Source organism: Oncorhynchus keta, chromosome 7 (genome assembly GCF_023373465.1).
Source record: "Oncorhynchus keta strain PuntledgeMale-10-30-2019 chromosome 7, Oket_V2, whole genome shotgun sequence".
Lineage (NCBI taxonomy): Eukaryota > Metazoa > Chordata > Actinopteri > Salmoniformes > Salmonidae > Oncorhynchus > Oncorhynchus keta.
Window position 1 is genome coordinate 36381629 of NC_068427.1, and position 12392 is coordinate 36394020.

Genomic DNA, 12392 nt, shown 5'->3' on the forward strand with positions numbered 1-12392 from the left:
GACTATTTACATGGGACAAGACGGGACAAGACAAACACACGTCTGACTGCTACGCCATCTTGGATAACAGATCTGAAACATGAGTTGATGGCGGCAGGTGAATGGTGTGTCAATGAGCCTCAGGATCTCAAATCAAAATCAAATCAAATTGTATTTGTCACATGTGCCGAATACAACAGGTATACCTTAGAGTGAAATGTTTACTTACAAGCCCTTAACCAACAATGTGCAGGGGCTTCGGTGTAGAGGTAATTGAGGTAATATGTACATGTAGGTAGAGTTACTAGTGACTACGCATAGATAATAACGGAGAGTAGAAGGGGGGTCGTGAGGGGGGCAATGGAAATAGTCTGGGTAGCCATGTGGTTAGCTGTTCAGGAGTCTTAAGGCTTGGGGTAGAAGCTGTTTAGAAGCCTCTTGGACCCAGATTTGGCGCTCCGGTACTGCTTGCCGTGTGGTAGCAGAGAGAACAGTCTATGACTAGGGTGGCTGGAGTCTTTGACAGTTTTTAGGGCCTTCCTCTGACACTACCTGGTATAGAGGTCCTGGATGGCAGAAAGCTTGGCTCCGGTGATGTCCTGGGCGGTACGCATTACCCTCTGTAGTGCCTTGGAAGCAGTTGCCATACCAGGCAGCAACAAGTCAGGATGCAGGACCTTTGGAGGATCTGAGGACCCATGCCAAATCTTTTCAGTCTCCTGAGTGGGAACAGGTTTTGTCGTGTCCTCTTCACAACTGTCTTGGTGTGCTTGGACCACATTAGTTTGTTGGTGATGTTGATGCCAAGGAACTTGAAGCTCTCAACCTGCTCCACTACAGCCCAGTCCATGAGAATGGGGGCGTGCTCGGTCCTCCATTTCCTGTAGTCCACAATCATCTCATTTGTCTTGATCACGTTGAGGGAGAGGCTGGCACCACATGGTCAGGGCTCTGACCTCCTCCCTATAGGCTGTCTCATTGTTGTTGGTGATCAGGCCTACCACTGTTGTGTCATCAGCTAACTTAATGATAGTGTTGGAGTCATGCCTGGCAGTGCAGTCATGAGTGAACAGGGAGTACAGGAAGGAACTGAGCATGCACCCCTGAGGGGCCCCTGTGTTAAGGATCAGCGTGGCAGATGTGTTGCTACCTACCCTCACCACCTGGGGGCGTCCCGTCAGGAAGTCCAGGATCCAGTTGCAGAGGGAGGTGTTTAGTCCCAGAGTCCTTAGTTTAGTAATGATCTTTGAGGGCACTATGGTGTTGAACGCTGAGCTGTAGTCAATGAATAGCATTCTCACATAGGTGTTTCTTTTGTCCAGGTGTGAAAGGGCAGTGTGGAGTGCAATAGAGATTGCATCATCTGTGGATCTGTCGGTGCGGTATGCAAATTGGAGTGGGTCTAGGGCTTCTTGGATAATGGTGTTGATGTGAGCCATGACCAGCCTTTCAAAGCATTTCATGGCTCCAGACGTGAGTACTACAGGTCGGTGGTCATTTCGGCAGGTTACCTTAGTGTTCTTGGGCACAGGGACTATGGTGGTCTGCTTGAAACATGTTGGTATTACACACTCAGACAGGGAGTGGTTGAAAATGTCAGTGAAGACACTTGCCAGTTGGTCAGCGCATGCTCAGAGTACACGTTACTGGTAATCTGTCTGACCCTGCAGCCTTGTGAATGTTGACCTGTTTAAAGGTCTTACTCACAGTGGCTACGGAGAGCGTGATCACACAGTTATCTGGAACATCTTATGTTCTCATGCATGTTTCAGTGTTGCTTGCCTCGAAGCAAGCATAGAAGTTATTTAGCTCGTATAGTAGACTTGTGTCACTGGGCTGCTCTCAGCTGTGCTTCCCTTTGCACGTTCCCTAAAAACATAAGACATCTGTGGCGTTGTGTGACAAAACTGCACATTTTAGAGTGGCCTTTTTATGCGTATTGAAATGTTCTGGGATATTTTATTTCAACTCACAAAACATGGGACTAACACTATACATGTTCTGTTTATATTTTTGTTCAGTGTATTATATTAATTAGACAATTTACAATAATCATGTTATTGTGTGTATACTCGGCCATGTTCCTATTAGTCAGTCACTGGTAAAATAGTGTTTTATGCTTGATCCGGCAATGCGGTGCAGAGGCTCCATATGGAATGTGTGGGGCAATTGCAGAGCCTCTGGACAAGCTTGTGAAGCAAAAAAAAAAAGAACTGTTGAAGTGGGGATGCAGGTGGGACAACGGTGCCTTCTTTTTAATGCATGCTATCTTGACTGTAATTAGCTGTCTGGCTGTAGAGATTAGCTCTGAATCACTACCAGTTGTAGTGAGGTGCGCACTGGCCGCAGAGAAGTCAGGAGCAGGAGAGCAAAACTGATTTACAAAGGTGTCATTTAATATCCATAAACCACCATCAACAGAACAATACAATAAATGGGTCAAACAAAACCCTGTAAATACCTGCTTACCGTGCATAGGCACTACAAGAAACAATTACCCACAAGGACATGAGGGGGAACAGAGGGTTAAATACACAACATGTAATTGATGGAATTGGAACCTGGTGTGATGGAAGACAAGACAAAACCACTGGAAACTGAAAAGTAGATCAGTGATGGCTAGAAGGTCAGTGACTTCGAACGCCGCCCGAACAAGGAGACCAACTTCAGCGGAAGTCGTGACACCAGTAGTGTGTTTTAAGTGGTGAAGACCAATGTTGTGGATGTGTATGACACACTGAGCTCTACTCCGTGACCCAAAGCGCAAGAAGTATGAATACTCTTGACTTGTGTAGGCGGATTCTCGCTCTACAGCCACTTGCAGGATTGACCATAAATCTTCTTTTAAACCAGCCACACTACACGATAAAGGCTAAATATTACTGACACTGATAGAACTACTACCGCACGTAGTGGTACATAAAATGTCAGACCTAAGAATTTGCCCACAATGTGGACATTTTGTCTGAGATGGCAAAATCATGGCATAATACGGCTAAAATTGTACAGTCTGTGGGGGGTTTAATGGTCTATAGATTCCTCTTCTCTTACCTCATCAATCTTGCTGCTGCTGTACAAAGTAATGCCTCAATTATCTCAGACACTCACTCACTTCCTGCCTGCCATTGACCACATGCGTATCAGCTGAGGTAATGCTGCCCGTAAGGCCCTGGAGTATCCATCTGTATAAGGCTGAGTAGCCAGAACCTGGCTGGGCTGAGCTAGGTATCGGGCTAGTGCCCAGATTAGATTCGAGCTCTGGTCTTTCTGAGGACCATGGAGGGTTCACCAGTTTAGCCCAGAAGTCAGTGCATAAACACTCAGGAGTGATGATGCAGTATGTGCCTGTCTCTCCTCATCAGGTTCAGCCCCTGTTTACTAGACCCACGGCGGCGGCTCCCTAATGTGTGTTGTGTGTGTGTTTTAGGGCCTGCTAGATCTGGATTATCATCCATGATGAGTCATAAAGGCTCTCAAAGGGAAAGATTGAGATGCTTCAGATGCTTTCTCAACACCGCAGGGATCAGTCAGCAGATCATTCCTGCTGCAATACAGTGGTTGTGATGCATGAGTAACTTGGGAGTCCCAGACATAACAACGGGATGGTGTTCAGGATGAATAGAGAAGTAGGTCAGGTTATTCTGGAAGAATTACAGGTTTCATCAAAATGTTTACCATAAATTGCAGTAGTGATTTATTGATTTATTGTTTCCATTTTGTAATGTAGCCCATTGTTAATATTTCAGTAATTAATTAACGCATAATTAATCAACATCATTATGCGTTTGTTCATATAGTGGTTGTGGTGAGTAAGTGGAGTTCCAGACAGTCACAGCAGGGTGATTTGAGTTCATCTTGGAGTGGAACAGGAAGGAACATGTTTCATCAACATGTTTAATTAGCAGTTGTTACCTATTTAATTTTCAGTAGTGCTGAATTTATTGACACACTAGTGTTTCCATATTGTGTTGAATTGTTCAGATGAGTTGATTCACACTATGGGGTTGCCATATTGTGTTGAATTGTTCAGATGAGTTGATTCACACTATGGGGTTGCCATATTGTGTTGAATTGTTCAGATGAGTTGATTCACACTATGGGGTTGCCATATTGTCTTGTAACCTATTGTTATTATGTTGTTATTCGACAGTCGTCATCCAATCTCAACACCTTAGGCTACACTATCTGACAGGCAATATAACTGAATGTCTGTGTAGACCTACAAATGACAATATTATTAGATATCAATCACAAGGGTTGATAATTGAGAGTTAGTAGACATAGCACATTGTTGCTTGATTCTGACTTGTAAAGTATAGCTAGACAGACAGCTCTGTCTAGTAATCCCAGGAGCAGACTGCAGGTCAGTCTGTGTGTGAGTCTGTGTGTCTGTGAGTCAGACTGCAGGCTGTGCTGGACAGAAGGATTTGAATCAAATCAAATCAAATGTATTTATATAGCCCTTCTTACATCAGCTGATATCTCAAAGTGCTGTACAGAAACCCAGACTAAAACCCCAAATAGCAAGCAATGCAGGTGTTAAAGCACATTGGCTAGGGAAAACTCCCTAGAAAGGACAAAACCAAGGAAAAAACCTAGCGAGGAACCAGGCTATCTTCTAGCTTGTCCTCTTCTGGCTGTGCCGGGTGGAGATTATAACAGAACATGGCCAAGATGTTCAAATGTTCATTAATGGTCAAATAATAGGTCTGGGACAGGTAGCACGTCTGGTGAACAGGTCAGGATTCCATAGCCGCAGGCAGAACAGTTGAAACTGGAACAGGAGCACGGCCAGGTGGACTGGGGACAGCAAGGAGTCATCATGCCAGGTAGTCCTGAGGCATGGTCCTAGGGCTCAGGTCCTCCGAGAGAGAGAAAGAAAGAGAGAATTATAGAGAGCACACTTAAATTCACACAGAACACTGGATAAGACAGGGGAAGGAATCCAGATATAACAAACTGACCCTAGCCCCCTGACACATAAACTACTGCAGCATAAATACAGGAGGGGTCAGGAGACACTGTGGCCCCATCCGATGATACCCCCTGACAGGGACAAACAGGAAGGATATAACCCCACCCACTTTGCCAAAGCACAGCCCCCACACCACTAGAGGGATATCTTCAACCACCAACTTACCATCCTGAGACAAGGCCAAGTATAGCCCACAAAGATCTCCGCCACGGCACAACCCACAACCATCAGTGACTCAGCCCACTCAAGTGATGCACCCCTCCTAGGCACGGCATGAAAGAGCACCAGTAAGCCAGTGACTCAGCCCCTGTAATAGGGTTAGAGGCAGAGAATCCCAGTGGAGAGAGGGGAACCGGCCAGGCAAAGACAGCAAGGGCGGTTCGTTGCTCCAGAGCCTTTCAGTTCACCTTCACACTCCTGGGCCAGACTACACTCAATCATATGGCCCACTGAAGAGATGAGTCTTCAGTAAAGACTTAAAGGTTGAGACCAAGTCTGCGTCTCCCACATGGGTAGGCAGACCATTCCATAAAAATAGAGCTCTATAGGAGAAAGCCCTGCCTCCAGCTGTTTGCTTAGAAATTCTAGGGACAATTAGGAGGCCTGCATCTTGTGACCGTAGCGTACGTGTAGGTATGTACGGCAGGACCAAATCAGAGAGATAGGTAGGAGCAAGCCCATGTAATGCTTTGTAGGTTGGCAGTAAAACCTTGAAATCAGCCCTTGCCTTGACAGGAAGCCAGTGTAGGGAGGCTAGCACTGGAGTAATATGATCAAATATTTTGGTTCTAGTCAGGATTCTAGCAGCTGTATTTAGCACTAACTGAAGTTTATTTGAAGCCATGTCAGATGTTCTGCTGTCTGTCAGCTGCACTGAGGGTTTTACACACAGACACACACGCAACAACCACTACTGAGCTCAAACCACTGGCAGATAAGGAGACTGAAGCAGAGAGGGATTTGAAAGCCCCATGACTCAAATATACATAGACAGGTATACGTCACATCTCTTGCTTGCATGCAGGGCTTGACTGGCTGGACCACAGACAGACGTACGTTTAACATCTAACCACGTGACCACTGGCTAGCCCAGAGCTGAGAGTATACAGAGGACAGGGCACAGCCAGGTGTGCCCCCTTTGGCATTGGCTGTATGGACATGAGCTGTCTAGGTGTGACTGGTACACTGTCTGGTGATCAGCTTAATACTCTTGAAAAAGGAGGGAGGAGAAGGAGTAGAGAAGAAGATGAAGATGAAGTGGCGTGTATATATGGATGCCAATGGAGGTGTCGCCAAACAATTGACAAAATAATAATAATGGTAATTAATCTTTCGTCTCTGTGTTTCCTAATATTCCTTTCAATTCGCAAGCGGCTGAATGTATCTCATGGAGAAAGCGTCCGAGTGAGCCACTCAGCGCCCCACTGTCTCTGTATGTGTGGGCCATCTATCTGATGCTGTCTGGTCAATGCAAAGGAAGCCAGTGAGAATTTGGCCTCTCTTGATTAAAAAATGAATAAAATAATAGCCAATCAGCTTTGAACTAAACTGAGTGAGCTCAGATGTGAATGGTCCTGGCGCACCAAAACAAAGTGTCAAGGGAAGCCCGATTGGATTTGGCTTTGCTCCATTCAAATCACATCGAGAGCCAAACGTCATTGGCAGAAATAACTTGAATTAACTCATTTAATTGTTACATCTCGTTGTGTTGTTGTTCTCCGGTGAATAGCGAGCTAGCTAACATTGGCACATTCCTAAATTAGCCACATATGGAGATAGGGATTTGTGGTTTTATTTAATTCTCCATACTGGCTAATGATTATAATGGTGATTTTGATGCAACTATAAATTCATACATTGTGCCCCTGGCCCGAGAAGTTAAATATGTAGTTCAATATGTAGATAAATGTAGAAGACTAATGTTAACTAGCTGGCTCATCGTTGCCCATTAAAGCAAGTTAAGCTAATGAGCAAGCATTTTAATTAGGTAGCCTAGGACAACAAAAAATAAAAGTGTGGACTTTATGGCAGAGTCATAGACCGTTTTGTCAACATGAAAGACAGGAGGATGGTATTGGAATTTCTCTACAAGTAGGGTAAGTCAACATGTTGTTTCTACTTGCACCAACGAACGCACGTATATTTCAACTCGAACTGGCTAGCTAAGAAGATCCCTGCTAGCTAACATTAACTAGCTAGCCAATTTATTTCAACTCGGATAGAGATATTGATATATAACCCGCAAGGTAGCTAGCTACATTTATGAGAACAGGTCTGTTGTTTGGGTTAGCACTTGCTCTTGATAACTCAACTCAGGCCCTGGCAGTATTCTGCCTTTACTGTAATGGAACTGGGAGTCATGATCAAGGGATAGGTTAGAACTATTTAGCATTCAGGGGCTTCATCTACTACTAGTGTTAACCTGTTTGGGATAGGGGGCAGCATTTTCACGTTCGGATGAAAACCGTGCCCAGAGTAAACTTCCTTCTACTCAGGCCCAGAAGCTAATATATGCATAGTAGTAGTAGTATTGGATAGAAAACACGCTGAAGTTTCTAAAACTGTCTGAATGATGTCTGTGAGTATAACAGAACTCATATGGCAGGCGAAAACCTGAGAAAAATAATAGGTCTGGCTGGTAGACCTTTTATCAAAGTTTATTATGAGTATTTCTGTAAATAGGCACAACATTACTGACCATAAAGTGCCAATGTAAACTAAGGTTTTTGGATATAAAACAAAACATACATGTAGTTTTTACATGTAGACAGACAGAACCTCACCCAGAGAGCTGTGTATGTCAGTGTGTGGTTAGACAGACAGAACCTCACCCAGAGAGCTGTGTATGTCAGTGTGTGGTTAGACAGACAGAACCTCACCCAGAAAGCTGTGCATGTCAGTGTGTGGTTATGTAACAGATGTGAAACGGCTAGCTTAGTTAGCGGTGCGCGCTAAATAGCGTTTCAATCGGTTACGTCACTTGCTCCGAGACCTTGAAGTAGTAGTTCCTCTTGCCCTGCAAGAGCCGCGGCTTTTGTGGAGCGATGGGTAACGATGCTTCGAGGGTGACTGTTGTCGATGTGTGCAGAAGGTCCCTGGTTCGCGCCCGGGTATGGGCGAGGGGACGGTTTAAAATTATACTGTTACAGTTAGACAGACAGAACCTCACCCAGAGAGCTGTGCATGTCCGTGTGCGGTTAGACAGACAGAACCTCACCCAGAGAGCTGTGTATGTCCGTGTGTGGTTAGATAGACAGAACCTCACCCAGAGAGCTGTGCATGTCCGTGTGTGGTTAGACAGACAGAACCTCACCCAGAGAGCTGTGCATGTCAGTGTGCGGTTAGACAGACAGAACCTCACCCAGAGAGCTGTGCATGTCCGTGTGCGGTTAGACAGACAGAACCTCACCCAGAGAGCTGTGCATGTCCGTGTGCGGTTAGACAGACAGAACCTCACCCAGAGAGCTGTGCATGTCAGTGTGTGGTTAGACAGACAGAACCTCACCCAGAGAGCTGTGCATGTCCGTGTGTGGTTAGACAGACAAAACCTCACCCAGAGAGCTGTGCATGTCCGTGTGTGGTTAGACAGACAGAACCTCACCCAGAGAGCTGTGCATGTCCGTGTGCGGTTAGACAGACAGAACCTCACCCAGAGAACTGTGTATGTCAGTGTGTGGTTAGACAGACAGAACCTCACCCAGAGAGCTGTGCATGTCCGTGTGCGGTTAGACAGACAGAACCTCACCCAGAGAGCTGTGTATGTCAGTGTGTGGTTAGACAACCAAATCCTTAGAATAGATTATAGAAATAGAACTGAATGCCATGCTAGTTCTGCTCCTTGTTCTATCTGTGGGTATACTCTACACACAATTTAATTTGATAGGTAAAGTGTAGGCATACTTTCTTTATAAGTGAATCAATATGATCATGCCTATTTACAGCAGGAAATGTTTTGTCTTTGTTACACAAACACACCCATCAATTTTAAATATATCTGCACTCAAGCTAGCTAAGCTATGTTTGAGCAATGTCCACACATAGCCTACATCTGTAGGGATATTAGTTATGGGATTTGTCCCCCAGGAAAGTTCTAACAGAGGATATAAGGAGAGATTTGGTGAGACATTAATATTGTGTTGACCTCATGAGCTGACTTAAGATCGGGCATTCAACTTGCAGTTGTTCATCTATCTACATGATGTGATAAAACATAAATTTGCAAGCTACTTTCATATCAAGGTGTTGTAGAACGAGTGTCTCGTGTCTCATTCCAGACACTGGTACTTCTTGCTATCTTGGCATAACTGTGATTTGACAGAGAAATATCAGCTAGCTCGATAGGCTAGTCAGCTGTAGCTATCCCCAAGCTATGCTAGCTAGTTATCTGCTCTCAGGTTGGCTAAACACATAGAACTGAATTAGCAGATCATCTTGAGATGGCAAATCAGTCAGGAGGGGAGAAGTCCTCAACTTCAAAACTTCTCTCTGTAGCAAAGATAGCTTAGCTTACCTCGCTGTCACTAAGTTACTCACTACTGCCCTTATTTGTTTGTTACTGGCAAAGAAACACCCACATTAAACCACACCCGAAAGACAACACTTGTTTGGGCTTCAGTAATGGCCGCTGCAAAGGGCTCGGGTAAGGCGAAAAGTGGAGTCAAGCTTAACCCAAAAGCCAGCTGCACCCAGCCTGCCAAAATGAGTCAAGTAAAGCCCCACCGGCCAAACCCTCCCCTAACCCGGACGACGCTGGACCAATTGTGCACTGTATTGGACTCACAGCCGATTGTGGCACAGTCCGGAAATTAACCCGGGTCTGTAGTAGCACCTCTAGCACTGAGATGCAATGCCTTGGACCTTTGCACCACTCGGGAGGCTGGCCGCATTTCGTAATGAGCACCCGAAGAAACATTATGAGAAATAGGTGAGTGCAGTTCACCTTTAACACTGAAAGTGTGGACCCGTTTAGACACTGATCAGTGTTGAATTAGCACACTGATTAGTGTAAAGCTTTATTTGTATATTTCCTTGAGTGCCTTGCCTTTTTTGAGTTACCACTCATGACTAAATTTGTTAGTGGCAGAGACATGCTTGTTGCATTCATCCATTTTCAGTCCTATTGACTTCACCAAGTGAGATGCTAAACTCAGCAAAAAAAAAGAAACGTCCTCTCACTGTCAACTGTGTTAATTTTCAGCAAACGTAACATGTGTAAATATTTGTATGAACATAACAAGATTAAACAACTGAGTCATAAACTGAACAAGTTCCACAGTCATGTGACTAACATAAATGGAATAATGTGTCCCTGAACAAAGGGGGTCAAAATTAAAAGTAACAGTCAGTATCTGGTGTGACCACCAGCTGCATTAAGTACCACCAGATACATTAAGTATCTCCTCCTCATGGACTGGACCAGATTTGCCCGTTCTTGCTGTGAGATGTTACCCCACTCTTCCACCAAGGCACCTGCAAGTTCCCGAACATTTCTGGAAGGAATGGCCCTAGCCTTGACCCATCCGATCCAACATGTCCCAGACGTGCTCAATGGGATTGAGATCGGGGCTCTTCGCTGGCCACGGTAGAACACTGACATTCCTGTCTTGCAGGAAATGCACAGAACGAGCAGTATGGCTGGTGGCATTGTCATGCTGGAGGGTCTTGTCAGGATGAGCCTGCAGGAAGTGTACCACATGACTGAGGTGGATATCACCATATTCTGTGGGGGTACAGCATTCTCACTCACGGGTGCAACAAATATAGCCTCTTACAAGGCAAGCCTTAAAATATGTTAATGAGCCAGAGACTCTTTCCCCGCCCACACCATTTTCCCACAATGCACCATAATTAATCATGTAAAACACGTTTACGGTATTTTGCTGCGCATTCTAAAGTATTTTACTGTTGAAATTACAGAAAGGTCTTACAGTGTGCTGTAAAACAAATGTAAGGTAGTTTACTGTATATTCTACAGTAATGTACTGTATTCAGTTTATACAGTATCATACTGATGATTAATACAGTAAACTACTGGTACAATTGTAGAAACCTCTAACAGTGTGACCTAATGTAATTAAATGTGTATTGTTTTATGACAATAATGATAATATAGTTGTTCAGGATCTCACTTATGGAAGTCCACAGGACTGAAAATGGATAAATGCAACAACCATGTTTCTGTCACCAACAAATACAATCATGGGTGGTAACTAAAATTCACTCAAAAGAAACATTCTGGGAAACAAGGCTTTACACTAAACAGAGTGTTAGTTTAAATGTGATATTTGAAGGAAAACCAAATGAAAGTATGATGACCAAAGTATGAAAAATGATTTTTGCTTCCGCATTTTGATCAAGTTTGATCATAAAGTTGCTGGTCCCCTCCCCCATGTCAAACACATGGATTAATTATTAACAGGACAAGGTGACATCACCTTAACTCTAATTGTAACACACTGATGGTCACATGATATTATTTTACCTCATTTAAATATGTACCAGACTGTAACCAACTTTGGAGAAGGCGTGTTTGCAGAGAGGCTTAGTTTATAAAGCTAGACAGCTTGCTATGGGTGCCAAAATGTGACTAGGCTGTCAGCAAATATAATGAAAAGTTATATTCAACTATGGCAAAGATACTTATATGTTTCCCCTTTTATCTGTGTCTGGTGTTAACTAGTTACTGGCTAGCTAGATCTTCATCTGTGTCTGGTGTTAGCTAGTTACCGGATATGTCTTCAACAAGCATAGAACAACAGGGGGGGAAGGGTTGTCCAAAACTCCAAAGCAGTTGTCAAGTCAACACATCCATCAGTGCTGCTGTGACCCACATCACAAGAGACATGCCAAGCAGGAGATGTATAATTATAAAGTATATCGTTGAGGCGGTTTCCATGTTTGAGTTGCTTGGAGTATCACTGAATTTGCTTGAGATGGTTTTATTGCAACACTGCATCCAAGTTGCTTGACATAGGTGTTTCAATAAGATGTCAGTCAAGGTGAGCTCATGAATATAAGCTCTCCACCCACTCAGTAATTTGAGTGTGGTGTAAATTGTAGCTGTTTGCGTAGTGGAGGGTGTACTAGAGCTAACATTATTAGAGGTTGCATTACGCTGCAAGGCCGTGTTTGTGTTGCCCAGGGTGTATTAGTGAGCTGAGGTCAAGGAGTCAGCCTGCCTGGTGTTTGTGTAGCCCAGGGTGTATTAGTGAGCTGAGGTCAGGGAGTCAGCCTGCCTGGTGTTTGTGTAGCCCAGGGTGTATTAGTGAGCTGAGGTCAGGGAGTCAGCCTGCCTGGTGTTTGTGTAGCCCAGGGTGTATTAGTGAGCTGAGGTCAGGAGTCAGCCTGCCTGGTGTTTGTATATTAGTGAGCTGAGGTCAGGAGTCAGCCTGCCTGGTGTTTGTGTAGCCCAGGGTGTATTAGTGAGCTGAGGTCAGGA

At 44.5% G+C, this 12392-nt stretch overlaps 1 long non-coding RNA gene across 1 annotated transcript in view; it reads left to right on the forward strand.

Moving 5' to 3' along the window:
• Window positions 1–11667, forward strand: part of LOC118386334 (uncharacterized) — a 71720-nt gene extending 60053 nt beyond the window's left edge. The window contains exon 5 of the long non-coding RNA XR_008139894.1: window positions 11649–11667. This is a non-coding gene — a long non-coding RNA (uncharacterized LOC118386334). The remainder of the gene's footprint in view (window positions 1–11648) is intronic.
• Window positions 11668–12392: the final 725 nt, after the last annotated feature.